Source organism: Mixophyes fleayi, chromosome 6 (genome assembly GCF_038048845.1).
Source record: "Mixophyes fleayi isolate aMixFle1 chromosome 6, aMixFle1.hap1, whole genome shotgun sequence".
Taxonomy (NCBI): Eukaryota; Metazoa; Chordata; class Amphibia; order Anura; family Limnodynastidae; genus Mixophyes; species Mixophyes fleayi.
In genome coordinates this window covers 61,082,290-61,098,723 of record NC_134407.1, presented here as the reverse complement: position 1 = coordinate 61,098,723, position 16,434 = coordinate 61,082,290, and the positions used below count along the sequence as shown (strand labels likewise).

At 40.0% G+C, this 16,434-nt stretch overlaps 1 protein-coding gene across 2 annotated transcripts in view; it reads left to right on the top strand.

Moving 5' to 3' along the window:
* The first annotated feature begins 9,061 nt into the window (after positions 1–9,061).
* The window catches only part of LOC142161247 (cGMP-dependent protein kinase 2-like), a 107,659-nt gene continuing 100,286 nt past the window's right edge, over positions 9,062–16,434 (top strand). For both annotated transcript variants that reach the window (XM_075216705.1, XM_075216706.1), the window contains exon 1: positions 9,062–9,391. The gene's annotated coding sequence lies outside the window, so the exon portion shown is untranslated. The remainder of the gene's footprint in view (positions 9,392–16,434) is intronic.

The window sequence follows — 16,434 nt, the reverse complement described above, 5'->3', positions numbered from 1 at the left end:
GAAAGTGAGGAGCTCAGCAATGCAGTGTCAAGTTGGCTACATCTGGGTTTTCAGCTCGAACCTCGTAAGCTTACAGGACCAATAGCAATTTCAACCACTGCAACCCTTGTGGGCACAGCACTCCTCTTAAGCGATACAATGCTGCTCATGATACTATTGTCAAATGAATCTTAACGCATGAGAATTATGTCGGATGCTGTACGCGCATAAGTGTTGTTTTTAGTCTAGACCAGTCTAGTAGTAATGGATGAATCTCATGATAGTTATTGTCCACAACTAAAGCAAAATTGTAAATTCGTTAAAAGAAAATATGTTTATGAAAAGTAAAGAGACTGACTATGAGCAATTTCCATACAAGAGCCAGACATCGAAGGCCTCCATCAGTAGCTCTGAAATCTATACAGCTGGACCAAAACCAGATGTTCTGAAGTTACTGATATATTCTGATATCCCAACAGTGTGAGGGTGTAATTATTTTAGCACACAGATTTGTCTGAATATACTGTGCTAGAAAGAGCTACAGTTTCTGTTGAATTAGAAATGCTACTGTTAAGTTATCTTAATTTATGAAAGGCTAAAGCTGTACACAAAACATTCAAGCAGGTCATCCGGTACCATTGCCCACTTACCTGATTTGTGGAGAATATTAGATTACTATGGAGACTGCGATGTTCTACAATACATGAAGCTTTAATAAGCTTTGCATTGCTACTAGAGATGCTCACTGACTCCCGTGAAGTGGTTTTGGTTTTGGTTTTGGATCTGGATTAGCTTCCTGTTTTGATTTTGGCAAAACCTCCCTCGTGTGTTTTGATTTTGGTTTTGGATTTTTTTTAAAAAAACTAAAATATGCTAAAATCACATAATTTTGCTCTTTTTTTGTTCCTACATTATTATTAACCTCACTAACACTAATTTCAAGTAATTTGCACAATTTTGACCACCTCACAGGTCACAATGTTATTTTCATACACTTTCAAACAAAGACTGCAGCGACCTGGCTGGCTGATAAGCGACAGAGCAATGATACAAACACACTGCAGTTCATAGCACATCTAGGAAACATTGCCACACAGCAGTGGCAGAAAAGAAAAATGGGGGTCCGCCCTCCCTCCCACCCTTCGCTATGTTGGATCTTAAAAAGGAATTCAAAACTCGCGAGATCTGAGATCTGACGACGTCACAATGATGTTTTGCCTCTGTTTCAATTCCGAGGGCACGCGGCAGTACCGAGCCGTCTTGGTACTCGGATCCCTTAAGTTCGGGTGTGTTCGGTTCTCGAGGTTGTGCCTGAGCATCTCTAATTGTTACCTTTCTTTTCCTATGGGATTCTTCTACAGCCTTTTCGGCTTTGCAGAATTTGTTACAGTGGAAGTGCTGTGCGCAAAGAGGAAAAACTAATCGCACCACAGGAGTCACTTTTCTGGGGCTCCCAGAGTAGCCCTGGCATGAGGTATTTGAGTGGTGCTTAAGTAAACATCGCTGCAAATCCCATATCGATGCATATTTAGTGGCACCGCAGTACAGTGACCCCTAAGTCAAACAAAGGCTGAGCTGCGGTACACACGCATGGAAATATTGATCACTACAATGCACCATTGTGCGTGGCAGCAATCCGTCCTCAGGTGACCTAGGATTTTGGAGAACAAAAAAGTGACGGAAATCAGCACTGCTTCATCTTTTTGGAGTAGAGCTGCTTTGTATGTAAGAAACAATTAGGAGAACTGCGGCAGCTCACAGACTTTGTGTACATTACTACGTAGAGCCCTAAGGGCTAGATTTACTAAGCTGCAGGTTTGAAAAAGTGGGGATGTTGCCTATAGCAACCAATCAGATTCTAGCTTTCATTTACTTAGTACCTTCTACAAAATGATGGCTAGAATCTGATTGGTTGCTATAGGCAACATCCCCACTTTTTCAAACCCGCAGCTTAGTAAATCTAGCCCCAAGTCTTTGCTTACTGAGAAGTATAAGAATGATCTGTCCACGCAGTGTAGCAGTGAGCAGTGTAGCCCAAGCAAGTCAGACTTTCTTAGAGAAATGGCAAGTGACAGCATGTAATAAACAGACGTGTTAATGTGGCTGTAATAAAGCAGATTGAGTTTTCATTGACTACAGTATATTTTGAACTCACCATATTTGTTAGAATGAGTGGCTGGCTTGTGAGGACATATCCAGTCTAGGATGACTCAAAATCACATGATGCAGCTCGCTGTATGACATTTAGGTTCCTCTCACTATATTAACTGGCTATTTCAGTTGATATAAAGAGATTTCTGCCTGCTGGCGTTATTGTCTCCTCGGAGAGTGCTCAGGAGAATATGGATTGTTCTTGTCCTTAGATTATGAACTTAAAATAGGCTAGTGTACGTGTCATAGGATAGATGGTTTATAATGCCCTTTTATAAATAAAATAATATGGGTTTACAACATCTTGTAATGCTGTTAGAGGTCTTGTTAATATTTCAGCAGGTGCTTTGCTTTACCCATTATAGATCCCATTACACGCATTATCTGCATTCAGCACAAAGAAGCATCTTGGACAGTTTTGCTTTTCCCATGCAAAATGTTTTGTTTGCATTAATAAATGTGCTATGAGGCAGGTTTTAAAGGAGAACCATAATCGAGAAAAAAAATTGATTTATTACAGGAATATGATATTTGCAATTGGTCTAACAAATGCAAAAAACTATATAATTTGCTATAGACACTTATGATCAGCACATATGGCATACTTGTCTTTACAATTCTAATGAGAGAGGTCCTGGTACCAGATTGTCTTCTAATAAATAAGGGGCATTTACAAATCTGGCACTTGGGGACATATTCATCAATTTGTTCTTGAGCCTGGTAATAAATAGGATTTTTACCACTATGGAAATCTCTTATGTTCAGCATTTATTAAAAAATGTCGCTGCGGCAGCTGCGCGATACTCAGCTGCCCTGGGTATACTGGCCAGGAGCTGAAAGAATTAATTATCGCTTTGTCAGGTAAGTTTCACTAATAGATAAATAAATAAATGGGTTGCGAAGGCTCCTAAATGTGTGTGGGGAGCGGAGGCTAGCCCATCTGGTCCAGTCCCACAGAAAAGCTACTGTAACACATATTGCTGAAAAAGTTAATTCTGGCTATGTTAGAAATGTATCAGAACACACAGTGCATCACAACTTGCTGCGCATGGGGCTGTGTAACCACAAACCGGTTTGAGTGCCGATGCTGACCCCTGTACACTACCGAAAGCACCTACAATGGGCACATGATGGCCAGACCAGAACCGTGAAGCAATGAAAGAAGGTGGCCTGGTCTGATAAATCACACTTACATCATGTGGATGGCTGGGTTTGCGTACCTCATTCACCTGGGGAAGAGATGGCACTAGGATGCACTATGGGAAGAAGACAAGCTGGTGGAGGCAGTGCGATGCTCTGGGCAATGTTCTGCTGGGAAACCTTGGGTCCTGGCATTCGTGTGAATGTTACTTTGACATGTACCACCTAAGTAAACATTGATGCAGACCAAGTACACCCCTTCATGGCAGCGGTATTTCCTGATGGTAGTGGACTCTTTCAGCAGGATAATGCACAATACCACACTGCAAACATTGTTCAGGAATGGTTTAAGGAGCATGACAAAGAGTTCATGGTGTTGATTGGCCTCCAAAATCCACAGAGCTGGAAAATCAAGTCCAAGCCTTGGAGGGCCCACTTCACAACTTACAAAACGTAAAGGATCTGCTGCTAATGTCTTTGTGCCAGATATAACTGGACACCTTCAGAGGTCTTGTGGAGTCCAAGACAAAACCCAATGGGCTTTGTCTGTATTAAAATTGGCATTTTAAAAAATGACAGCAAACCTTGGCAGTTTGTTGGAACCGGGGCTTAGTAAATATGTTCCTAGTTCCTAATATCAGAAGGTGCAACATTTTGCACCCACACAGATGCTGCCATTTTTACACACTACTAGCAGCGTGCCATCGCAATGTTGTGGGTTTACATGTTTGCACTCCGGTAAATCGAGATATAACAACAAGCTCACACTCATAATTTCCTGACTCTGGTTATACTAAATTGTTCTCAGAATTTCTGTTATTTCTGAAAATATATTTTTGGTTTTAGATATTTGATCTGCTTTTTGGCTCTTATCTGTCATTTAATTGCAAAGTTCAGGGTCTTAAAAATGTTCTGTGGTCATTATTTTGTATGGTATGGAAGAGATGTACTTCTCCTTGTTCCTTTTATCGGAGATGAGTCATAAAGGGATTATGTGCTGCTCTGTGCCATGGTATCTACATTCAAGTAGTGTCTGCAAGTTATTTGATGAATGTGCGACCAATAGGAATACTTACAGAACTTGTATTGAAAAGGTACAAAAATCAAAATGTCATTCCACAGCTGCTTAGCTTACAGGCAACTACAGCTCTGAATGTTAGGTAGAAATAACAGAAATGACAGACATTGGGCAGAGGTGAAAAATGATTTGGCTCTTGGGTTGACTTGCCAGTCAGGGCACAGCTTACTGTAGTAGTTTGACAGGTCAGTAAAAATAACCCTAGAAGTGTATAGTGAGAATTTGTTCCACTTTCAGCTCTTCAGTCGCATAAAAGGCATAAAATGCATTTAAATCAACTTTTCAAACAGTTGTGATTCTTTAACTTAAGTATAATGCACAAACTCTTCCTACAATAATCCATCTTATTTTCATTTCCTGATATTGCACTTAAAAGTATACTTTATTATCAGCTAGTTTATGTTGTAGATCTTGGAATGGGAAACTTTCTTCAGCCCCCCATGTCACTCACCACAGTTGTCCTGAAAAAGCAGAGTACAGAACCAAGGAGGTTATTGGTTCCCTACGTTGGAGGCTTCCATCCAAGACTATGATATCATATAATTGTCTCGTCTCCTGATGGAAGCCTGCTGGGAAATTTCCTGGGCCTCTTGCCAGAGAGCTCTAAGGAGATGTCAAGTGCAAACACAACTTGAAAAATGCTGCCTGAATATACCGGCAGTATTGCTGTCCAAGTCACTTAAACATTCTCCAGGATATATGGCATAGGAACATTGCTCTCGTAATTTGTACATACAGTGCTTTTCTGTTTTGGTATAATTAAGAAGCTTTGCTAAAAGTGTCACTACCGCAGAATGACTTGTGCGACATGATATGCAGGAACCAAACAGTAAGATGCAGTATATGACACTAGGATTATGTACCAATTATTATACATAATAATGACACTAGGAGTACACAAGCAGTACACAAGGAGTTATGTCACTCTATAAAAGCAAAAAAACACAGTAACAAATTTCCCATGTTCCATAGATGTGAGTGTCAGGTAGTTTTCTAAATAACAAATATTAAAAAATTGATTATAAATGTTATAATGGTCATTTATGTAGAAAAATATGTTGGGTTGTCAACCTTCAGAGACTCTTGTGAAACCCTTCACCCTTTGGATTCCATTTTGCTTCTCAGAGCTTGAGAGCACCTGTCTACGGAACAGAAGAACACTCCTGAAGCATCCACCTTGCTTAAAGAGGATTTGTCACCTACACACAATTGAGGCAGCCATTTTGTGAGCTGAACCAACATTCATCACTGAAACAGTATTTATCATTGACATCACTGAGGTACAAGGAACTTGTGGCACAAAATGGCTGACTTTAAGGTAGGATATCTTATTTCTTTAAACTTCTTCTGCAGGAGCTGGTCTTAGTATATTGGTAAAAGGAGGAAGCTGCTGAGGATATCAGAAATGTAGATTGTATTGTTCATATGTGCGGTAAGTTATTGATGCAAACAAGGCTCTTTACACATAATGATTACTGATAAGAACAAAACCAACACTTCATGTCTAATGACCGGCACTCTTGGCACCAGTCTAAACAACCGCTTTGGGCTGAATCAAATCTGTATTTTAGAGCTCTTTTCCAAGTTCTGGTAAAGAATTCCTCTTACTGCATCACGTAAACCCATAATGCCCACAAGTTCCTGCACTGCTTCCCTGAGAGCTCATCTACCATTAGGCCTTAACTGTATATATTTGGCACAATAAAAAGGTCACACCCTAGTTACCTCAGAGAACTTCATAACATATTGCTAAACTCAATAAATAAATCCTGGGTCCCAGTTTAGCGAAATACAATAACTAAACCACTGGAACATTTGCAACACACTAACCAATTTATATGTAATTTGGGAAAAATTGCACTTAGATGCCTGTTTGTGTGAACATGTTTGTAGTAAGCAGTATTAGCCTTTGGTAGACCCAGCTACAACTCTAATGGGCTAGGAAATGGATTGTAAGCTCATATAACTTTCCTCAAAGTTGGTTGCTCAATGAAATGTAATCTATGCATATGGTGTTCTTGTAAATCTGCCAGTAGTGAAACCGCACCGAATGCAGTCTCTGATGTAACTGCTGCATAATAGCATATTTATGTGCAATTGTTCCTGTTTTTATGGACAAGGGAGCAAGTTAGCGCATGAAGATGGCGGAAACTGCAGTTGTGACTGGAGGAGAAGGGCAGTTTGGGTTTTACTGACCATGAGCTAGCTGCAGTGATGTGTGTGAGTGCACAGATGCTCACTTAATCTCATCACTTATATCAGAAATAAGTGAGTATCCAATAATCAGTGTTTTACAAGAAAAAAATAAATGTTATTAATTGGGTGGTGGTCTATAAGTGAGAGTAAGTAGTGTGACATTTTGACATATTTTAACATACACATTCTTATCAATGACTTCAATGGTCACACAAAGCATCTGCATAGATGGACTGTAAAAAGCAGAGTTTAGGTGTGCAATTGTGAATACTTTTAACATAACAGTGCAGCGCACATCTGCATTATTTTCCGGTTCCTGAATGACCAACAAAATCCATTGGACAATCATTATTTGATGTTTGAAGACACCAATGTGGTGTCATGTATGCAGTGCCGGTGCTAGGTTCCTTGGCGCCCTAGGCACAGTTTGAAAATCGCCATCCCCCCCCTTTAAAAATCGCCGCCCCCCCTTTAAAAATCGCCACTGCGCTTCCCTCCCCACCCCTCCCCATGTCTTTCTTTAACTTACCTGCATGAAGCGGCTTCCTCTGCTCTGTCTTCTCCCCTCCACTCACAGACACTGTCGGGCCGTGATGATGACATCATCACAGCCTGTCACTGTCAGTGAGCGGAGGAGAGAAGACAGAGCAGAGGGGAGCCGCCTTATGCAGGTAAGTTTCAATAGGCCCTTCCCTCCTCTCCTCCCCGTGGATTTCACTTTTTTTTTTTATTTCGAGGCGCCCTGCAGAGCCCGGCTCCCTAGGCAATTGCCTAACCTTGCCTAATGGGAGCGCCGGGCCTGCATGTATGACAGACAGGTCCATCTAAAAGGGGGTGACATTGACCCCTATTTCCTTGCATATCAGCAAAGTCTGGAAAATTCAACTAATTCAATAATGCCCAGGTAGGAGGTGGGTTCAGTCCGGTGCCAGATTCAGTACGTTGCCCCCTGCCTTAGCACACAATTTATGGATAGCTGTGATGCTCGAGTACTTGCAGTAAGATATTTTTCCACCTGTGACGCAGATGGTCACATAACAGTGAGGTTCTGGGAGGAGCGTTCCCCGCAGAGGCACTACTTGGATGGGGGATAGGACAATATTGAAATAAAGGGGGTTTTCCAACGATGAAAAAATCCTTTAATGTATTGTATTATTATATTATTAATAGGACTCATCGGTAGTTTTGTATAGTCTAGAAAGGTCTATGTTAACATATACGTCAGTATAGCACATCCCTTGGTGGGGAAATTGCAAACCTCTCCAGCAGCAGTCACCAGAGCACTAGGTAAACCATTTTTGCTGCAGATCGTTAGAGGCCATGGTTGAGTTGGCTTGTCAGCATTTGAAATAAAATCGAAACTTACTAAAACTATATTTCTGAGGGCTGACAGCAATTGATTACAAGTCAGCTAGGTGAGCATGCTACTTCATTTTATTTTTTATCTTTTTGTAGCATTTGCCTTGCAATACGTAAGCGTAGAAGGTTAGACAGGATCAACATTAAATATTGGATAAATATCCCAGGAGTATTCTGTGAGACAAGGCAAAAATATATCTCTTTCTTGAGCAACAATTGCTCAAATATTAATATATTCACTACAATTCATTGACAAATATTCAGGTAGACTAAGAATTTTTCTGCAGCTTTGGCACTGAAGAGGTCAAGTTTTGAATCTGTTCCAGCCTGGACATAGTTCATATAACTTTCCTAAAATGTGGCTCCTCAACTAAGGTGGCTGGATATTAAATATGTTATTGCAACTACCTACATAAAAATGAATGAAGATAGCCATATTTGGTATGATTAGCCGAATTATTGAATAGGTCATTGGGGAAATTGCAACATGTGATTAAACAGCTGCTGCACTTGTTGGGCAGAATTACCCCACCCTCCTGTCACATTTCTCATAGGAACTTTTGAATGAGGGACGGGGACAGACTGGGTTAACCCCATACCTGCCATGAAGGGATAGTCACTGTTTTGGACCCAAATGGGTCCCTCGTCAGAGCCTGATATATAGACCAATTCCCCATTTGTCTCTGTAGATGTCAGGCATTTATCCTAAATATGTTATTGCATCTAAAGCTATTATTGTGTTTTTTTCATGTGTACATAACAACTTTTATTTATTTTTTGGGTGAATTTATATTTGAATGTATGGAATGGTCCATCCACTAAAAATTTATTTTTTTTCTTAACACTTTTAACTTTTAACAATGTTCCATTTGGCCATATGAATCATTGTGAGGTCGGTACCATGTTGTTTCCAGTTTATAAACTACAGCTCCCATCACCCTTTGCCAACCAATGATTCAACTACAGGTGCAGGGAAATTAGGTGAGGAAGTATAGTATGTACAAATTATAAATGTTGTGTTGCAAATGGTTAACCCTATTCATAGAGTATTGCAGGCATGATAAATGGGTTACGTCTTTTTTGCTGCCTGTATTTCCCTGCAGATGGCACTCACAGTCTCTGTTCCCCATCCCATACACCCCTTCTGTCTGTCATATTTTCACAGCTGCTGTGAAACCTCTCCAGTTGCTGGAAGCCCTGATAGTAACTACACTAGTCACAGAGGTGGAGAGAAAATGCTAAGGATAAAAACAGTGTTTGTGACCAGTCCTTTGCTGCTGTCCCGAGGTGCCAACAGTAACACCGGCCAAGGTGAATCTACCCTGGAAGCAAAAATGTAAAAGAGCCAGGAATGTCCGTGCAGTATCCTGAGAGGGACCTGCAGCCATAATCATCAGCACCAAAGGGGCTTCTCTCCCGCTGGGCTCAATGCAGTGACCCTTGCACCTGTCACTAGGCTGGATCTCCGTCTGGTTCAAGGAGTCAGAGGTGGGTTTGCCATGCAGTCTGTCAGGTTCGTCCCACAGTTCTTCTTTCTGCATTGAGCAACTTGCAGTGTCCCTGTCTCTCAGGCACAATGATACAGGCACGCACCACACATCTCTTTTCATGTGTGACAAGTGATTACACACAGAAGCCTGTGCTGCTGCTGCTGCTGCCTCCGTGCATTTTGTTCAGAGTGACAATGTGTTTGCTGGATATTCAGATTTTGAGTGCACCCAGTGTCTAGAGCTGACACGCTATGTGTATGTCTGTACAAGATAAGGTCGTGATCATGGACTTACACGCCTGTTCTATGGGATTGCTATCGATACCAATATGGTGTTTATTAGGATTTGATTTTGTTTTTTTACCCTTTAAATAAGATAATATACTGAAATAAAATAATTAAATCTGATCCAATACATTTCTAGATATTTTAATAACCCATCAAAACAGAAAACAGAAACATGTATGGATGCATTTTATTATTATATGCATTATTTATTATTATTTCCTTGTTGCATTGTTCTAGAATTGTTTAGGTTGCATAATGCCTGATTATCATTGTATCTGTATATACGCATGCATACTGTATGTGCAGAGTATGTAATTTGTGTCTAAGGGGTTTGTGTTGTGAGAGAAAGTCAGATATTAATAATTCAGATTTTAATAAACAGTACTAGCAAGAAAGGTTCTTTATTTTATTTTTACAGTTTCAATCTTTAAACACTGATTACCTAATGCACAACATCAGGAGTTTGAGCCCAACAATAAAAGCTCCCTTATTCCCTGTCCCATATCAGCATTTACAAAATAGCCATTTTACCTCAGGTCCATCTCCGTTTTATACAAGGGCAGGGGGGCCTATAGTGCCTATATATCCCATAGTGGGCTACCATGGGCTGGGTCACTGGGCTACATATATTTTTTTCCTTTAAAATGTTCCTTATAGGTTGCTGAGCCGAGTGACGAGTCCCCCCCCCCCCCCATCTAAAATTTGCTTGCCAGCCCCTGGTTTTATATGCATGTTACTGGATATTTTTGTTGTATATTTATAAAACTGAACTTGAAATGAAGTAATGCTCTCCTTAGAAAGGCATATGTGTATATGAAGGTGCACAAGTGTATCTATTCCCTGTGACACTTCTGACCCTGTTATAAAGTGCAACGGTGGTGACGTCATCAGGGCTGGGGGAAGCTTCACAATGCAGCGTACGGCGCAACTTTTTCAAATAGCAAGTTGCAAGTGATTAAACAAAATGTGCTAATGCAGCAAAACCTATTTCTGAACTACTGCAAAATGCATGCTTAGTGGAAATTGAGCACATCTAATAAGGCCTATATACTTAGTTTTGTTTTGTTCTTAAAAAATGGAAAATATTCAGAGCTAAGCATTGTAACGGCTCTTTTTCTAAACTATCTTTTACATTGTTGCTGCATGATTATAAATGTCACTCATAAAATATAATCATTGAATTTCATATATTCATTTTATTTTCATTGTACTTCAAATACTATAAAACATCAGAAGGTATTATGTGTTGTATTACTTGTAGTATTGTTGATATTGGGAAATAAGCCAGTTCCTGTTAGACTGTGAGTGGTTACAGTGGTATATATTATTTGGCCCAGTATTTGCAATTTGTTAGAAGGAGAAAGTACTGGTGGTATAGTTCTTGGAAAAAGCTCAATTAAAGGGATAAAAAAAACTCATCACAGAGCTCATTACTAGCTGCAAAGGAAAGAGCGGGAACTCAGTGCTTGAGGTAAATAATTCCTGTGGTGTTTGTTGTCAAGGTGACTGTTGAAGCATGGACCAAGGTTACAACCTCCAGTTAGAGAAGTCCGTATACTGTTATGCATGGATTTGTCCATTAATTGGATTACAATGCAATATAGCACATCCATTTGACACCTTGAGCGTTTTTCCATTAATACAGACAGAGACATACCTACCAAGGTGAATTCCCCCTTTGGCTAGGCAATGTGACAAGGGTATCAGGCATTCCGAAATGGGCAGAATTAGGAAGCAAATACAAGCAATCAGAATAGCAAAGTCCTGTTTATGAAAATATTATTAATATTTTATTGCTATGGTAGCAATCACCAATATTACTATTGACAGGCAGTGACAATGAAGATCAATGGAAATAGCAGAGGGTATGAATGTAGTGGCTGTGTAACATATTTACTGTCTTGCTAAAGAGAGATAAGGCAAAGTCAATGTGTCTTTCTAGCAATAAGAATGGTAATATCTAAATACCAGACAGATTCATGCCCACTTAGATAAGTAAACATTTGTTGAAAAATGTGATCTTCAACATATCACGTATCCACTATTCCTGTGAAAATGTAAACATCCCAGGTTTGCTATGTGGCCAGGTCTGTATATTATAAATTGGTAAATTGCTCTGAGAATAAAACCATTCTCTTTTCCCTTTAGATTAGAGCACTATACTGGCTCCAGCAGCGCAATATGTATTGTCCCGTTATGTCTGCACATAGCAGTATGAATGCCTTTCTGTGAGACTAGCTCTGATATGCTCTATAAACACTTGGAGCAGCTGGATATTACCGTGATGTCCGGCTGCACTCTTTATCGGGTACTACTTACCCAAACACCGTGCATTTTCCTGAGCACCTCTATGCAGTGCAAGGACAAATCTGAGAAGTTGCATAGCCATGGAGCCCTTCGCCACTATCCACAGCACATCATGGGGTACTATTCCCCACTTAGGGGTATATTTAATAAACTGCAGGTTTGAAAAAGTGGAGATGTTGCCTATAGCAACCAATTACATTCTAGTTATCATTTATGTAGTACATTCTACAAAATGACAGTTAGAATCTGATTGGTTGCTATAGGCAACATCTCCTCTTTTTCAAACCTGCAGTTTAGTAAATATACCCCATAGAGTTTATCAGTGCTAGTGTAACAGGAACACGGCAAATAAATCAAAGAAATGCAGAGAACCTGGGCCCTATGTACACAGGAGCAGTAAGCTCCAATGTGCAACTACACAGCTACACAAAGCATCTTGACAATGGAATTACTCCTTTAATGTAGTGTTCTTCCGAAAACATATGGGGTACCAAAAAAAGAGAACAAAACTAATAGTGTAGTAAATAAGTTCCAGATGTCCTCCATCAGTATATGAGAAATGAGAAAGCAAACAAAACCACTCAGCTGAAATAAATATTCAACCCCACTTCCAACCTGACTACTCACACATGTCTCTAGACCTCAAAATATTTTTATCCTAGATATCTATCATCCAACAATACATTTTATTGATCTACTGTACATACTAAACTATTAGGGGGGGGGGGAGGGGGTCAGTACAACATATGTTTGAGAGAGACTACTACATTAAAGCTGTAATTCAATTGCAAGGACTGTGGAGGATTCTGCAAATCCTATTTTAAAAGACGCAAGAGATTTGTGCTGGACTTATATTGTATCTGTGACAATTGTGTTGGATACATACAGTATGTTTTGAAATGATTGTTTATTGAAGCGCAATTGTTAAATTTGTTATTTTGTTTAATACCCTTAACGTGTATCTGTAATTGCTCCCAACATTTAAAAGTGCAAAACCAGGAAGATAATCCCCACCCCTATTTCACCAAAAGTTCACCTGATTGGTCTGATCAGATCACAGTCACACCCATTATTGTTCAAAGCCCCACCCACTTTCCAATAAACCCTACTAATCTTTGGGATTCTCTACTATTGGGAGATATGCCTGGGTGCAGCTGTTTTGTGAATAGGGACTAGGTTGCACAAACCTGTCAACTGCCAAGTTTAATATCCAGAGCCATATTTGGGGCCAAGACTAATGTATTTGATACCAAACCTGCTGTATTGACCTCATCTGCTTTGTCCAGGTCCAGAGCATTGCCTGATGGCGATGGCCATACCAGGAACTCTATCAGGCATGTCCCTCTGTCGCTGGTTGCTGGCCCCTTCCTCCCCTTCACTGAACCTATCCACAGCTTGTTGATACAATTCTTTTCCAGTAGGGTTACAGTTTTAGTGCAGACCTAATAGTTTACAGACAGGGCTAATTTGTTACTGTCTCTCTTATATCACTAAATGATTGGTATAATCAAAAAAATTGATGTGCTCAGTGTAAGCAGGCAACAGCTAGACGTTAATATGTTATGTAACAAATTCACCACATTGGTTTAACATATTCATTTATTGAAAGTAAATCATAACACAACCTTATTTTGCAACATATTTAATAACTGACAAGACCTTTTCTTAATATTCAGGGATAAATTCAGGCTGGGCGTGTTCACCTAGGGCAGTGATTCTGAACTCCAGTCTTCAGGACCCCTAACAGTGCATGTTTTCCATATCTCCTTGCTTAAGCACAGGTGTATTCATTACTGACTGATACATTCTGACAGATCCACAGGTGGTATAATTATTTCCCTTGTCACCTGGAAAGCATGCGCTGTTAGGGGTCCTGAGAACTGGAGGTGAGAAACACTGACCTAGGGCATAATTCTAGTAGCCACAACACAATTGTTCTTTGTTTTAAATTAAACAATAGACGTGTTGCTCTGCAGTTAGTAGTAATAAAACTGTTAATGGTATTTATGAAGATCATTGCACATGTGCAAATATTTTTACAGTTCCTCTTATGGTGTGTGCTCCCATTGAGCAAGTTCATGGTCCATCTGCAAAACTGATATACACAATTAGTGTGACTATGGATGTGGTTATCTTGTCATATAGCAATGAAAATAGCAACTCAAAACACCATCTTTCATGATATTCGGCCCGCACCCTGCCATAATTTCCAATACTCTAATTCCTTTTTTCTATGTCACTTAGCACATGATATCAGTGCTGACTTTCACATGGCAATTAATTAATTAGTTAATTTCTATGCACATTAGATTACATCCAAACTTGTATTCACACAGTGTAATATCTGTGGCTAGATGGAGCAAGGGACTTACTTGAATTAAAAAAAAAAAACTGATTTCTGCCACCTCCGACAAAGTGTACATTTCAGGTCAACTTGTGCCCATTACAATATATAGTCCCACAAAAATAAGTCTTATTTTTGCAGATAGATGGCATTATTGAGCCTATCCCGTATTGGTGAGGTATGTCCCACTTAGTCCTGCCTATCATAAAACGTTAAATTTACTCACTTTGCGCCCAGTCAGTAAATTGTTTTGTGGTATTAGCGCTGCACTGGTTCATAAAAGGGTTCAGTCTTAGGCATCTAATTTACCTAAATATATTTGGAGCACCTTTATTTCAGATGTCAGGAATTAGTATATTTCATTTACCTTTCTAAAGATGCAAGCTATTAAAATGTGTAACAAGAAACATCCTTTTGAAAGTTATGTGTAACACTTTTGCTATATTGCTCCGTTCTTCATTGGATCACACAGAGCCAGATTAAGGGTTCAGGCCGCCCTAAATTAATCACCTTCCATGCCAAGCTAATAGATGGTAGGAAAAATTGAACTCATGCCTAATTTAAAATCTGACTTTCTTCACCCTCCATCCCCCAATGTTTATATTCTCATATTTTTGAAACTCAGTCTTTTAAAAGGGTCGCAGCAGTCTTAGTCACTCATTTAGTTTTCATTAAAATCAGAACTATATAATCTAACAGAGGCATGAACAAGCGCTACTGAAGGTGAAGGTGAGAAGGCGGCTGCTTCGTCTGAACCTGTCTCCATCCTTGTCTCTCCTAAACTCTGATCTTCAGGCGCTCACCCAAGGATGACTCATCGTCTTCAGCCTTTGCCATAGAAATACGTCAAGATTAAAACCTTGCTACATGTTTCTTTCATGTTTTCTTTTTACTTTTGGAGAACAACTATTCTCTTCTATTTTAAAATGAATTTCAGTTTATACCTTTCCCTTTTTTCAACTTTTGCACCCCCTAAGAGCCTTGCACCCTAGGCTACATCTTATTCAACTAGTGATGGGAAATCTAGTTCATTTTGAAGATTAGTCCATTCTGATCTAGTTCACACAAAAGATTAGTTCAAAAGATTAGTTCATTTCACTCATTTGACTCATTTAGTTCATTTAGCTCAGTAATACCCCATTCATACTGCACCAAAATCCCGGGTTTTTGCCGGGGCGAGCTCAAACGACCTGGGTCTTGGTGCAGTGTGAATGGTACAAGTCAAAAATCCCGGGTCTAAAAACCCGGGTCTTCAACCCGGGATTTATCGAGGGGTAATTCCCGGGTCGGACCCGGGTTGCCTGTACTATGAATGGTGCAGCCCGGGTTTTTCAACCCGGGTTGCACAGAAAACAAGCTGATTGGCTCTCTGCCTGTCTCTGGAGGATGATGTCATCGGTGGGAGCCCGTGGAAGATTCGAGAGGGAGTTTAGGAGAAATGGTGGATGGTGGAGTGCAGATCAAGCTGAAGCAGAATCGGAGTTTGTTCCAAACAATCACCACCCACTTTTGCATCATCTTTATGCGTCAAAAAACCAGTCACCTTTCAATGACATAACCATTTTTCAGCCAATGAAAACTGCTCTGGTAATGACTCCCACAAATTGCCAGGGCACAGACTTGTGCAGTATGAATGGGTTCAACCAGGGAAATTCCCGGGTCCGAGGTGCAGTATGAATGGTGTTTCTGAGCTGGGACACTCCGAGCCCCGGCAAAAACCCGGCTTGAAAAACCCGGGATATTGCCGGGGCGGCAGTATGAAAGCGGTATTAGTTCAGTTTGATCACTAGCTCTAGAACACTGCTGAGAGAAGTGATTGGAGATATAGATCTAGTCTATTACACATACTGCAGGCATATCTACTACTACCTCATTAGATGAGTTATAGTCCTGTTAAAATGATCCAATAATTTTAATATGTCAGATCATTTTTAATATTTTAAAAAGGGCAATCACTTATACAAAAACTAGTAGTGACATGTTGAGCTCTGCAAAGTTGATTACATTTTCATTATTATTTATTGCTTTCATAATATACAAATGAGAAAGACCCAAAACAGGCATCACGTCACTGGGGGCGGGGCCAAAATGGCATAATTCATA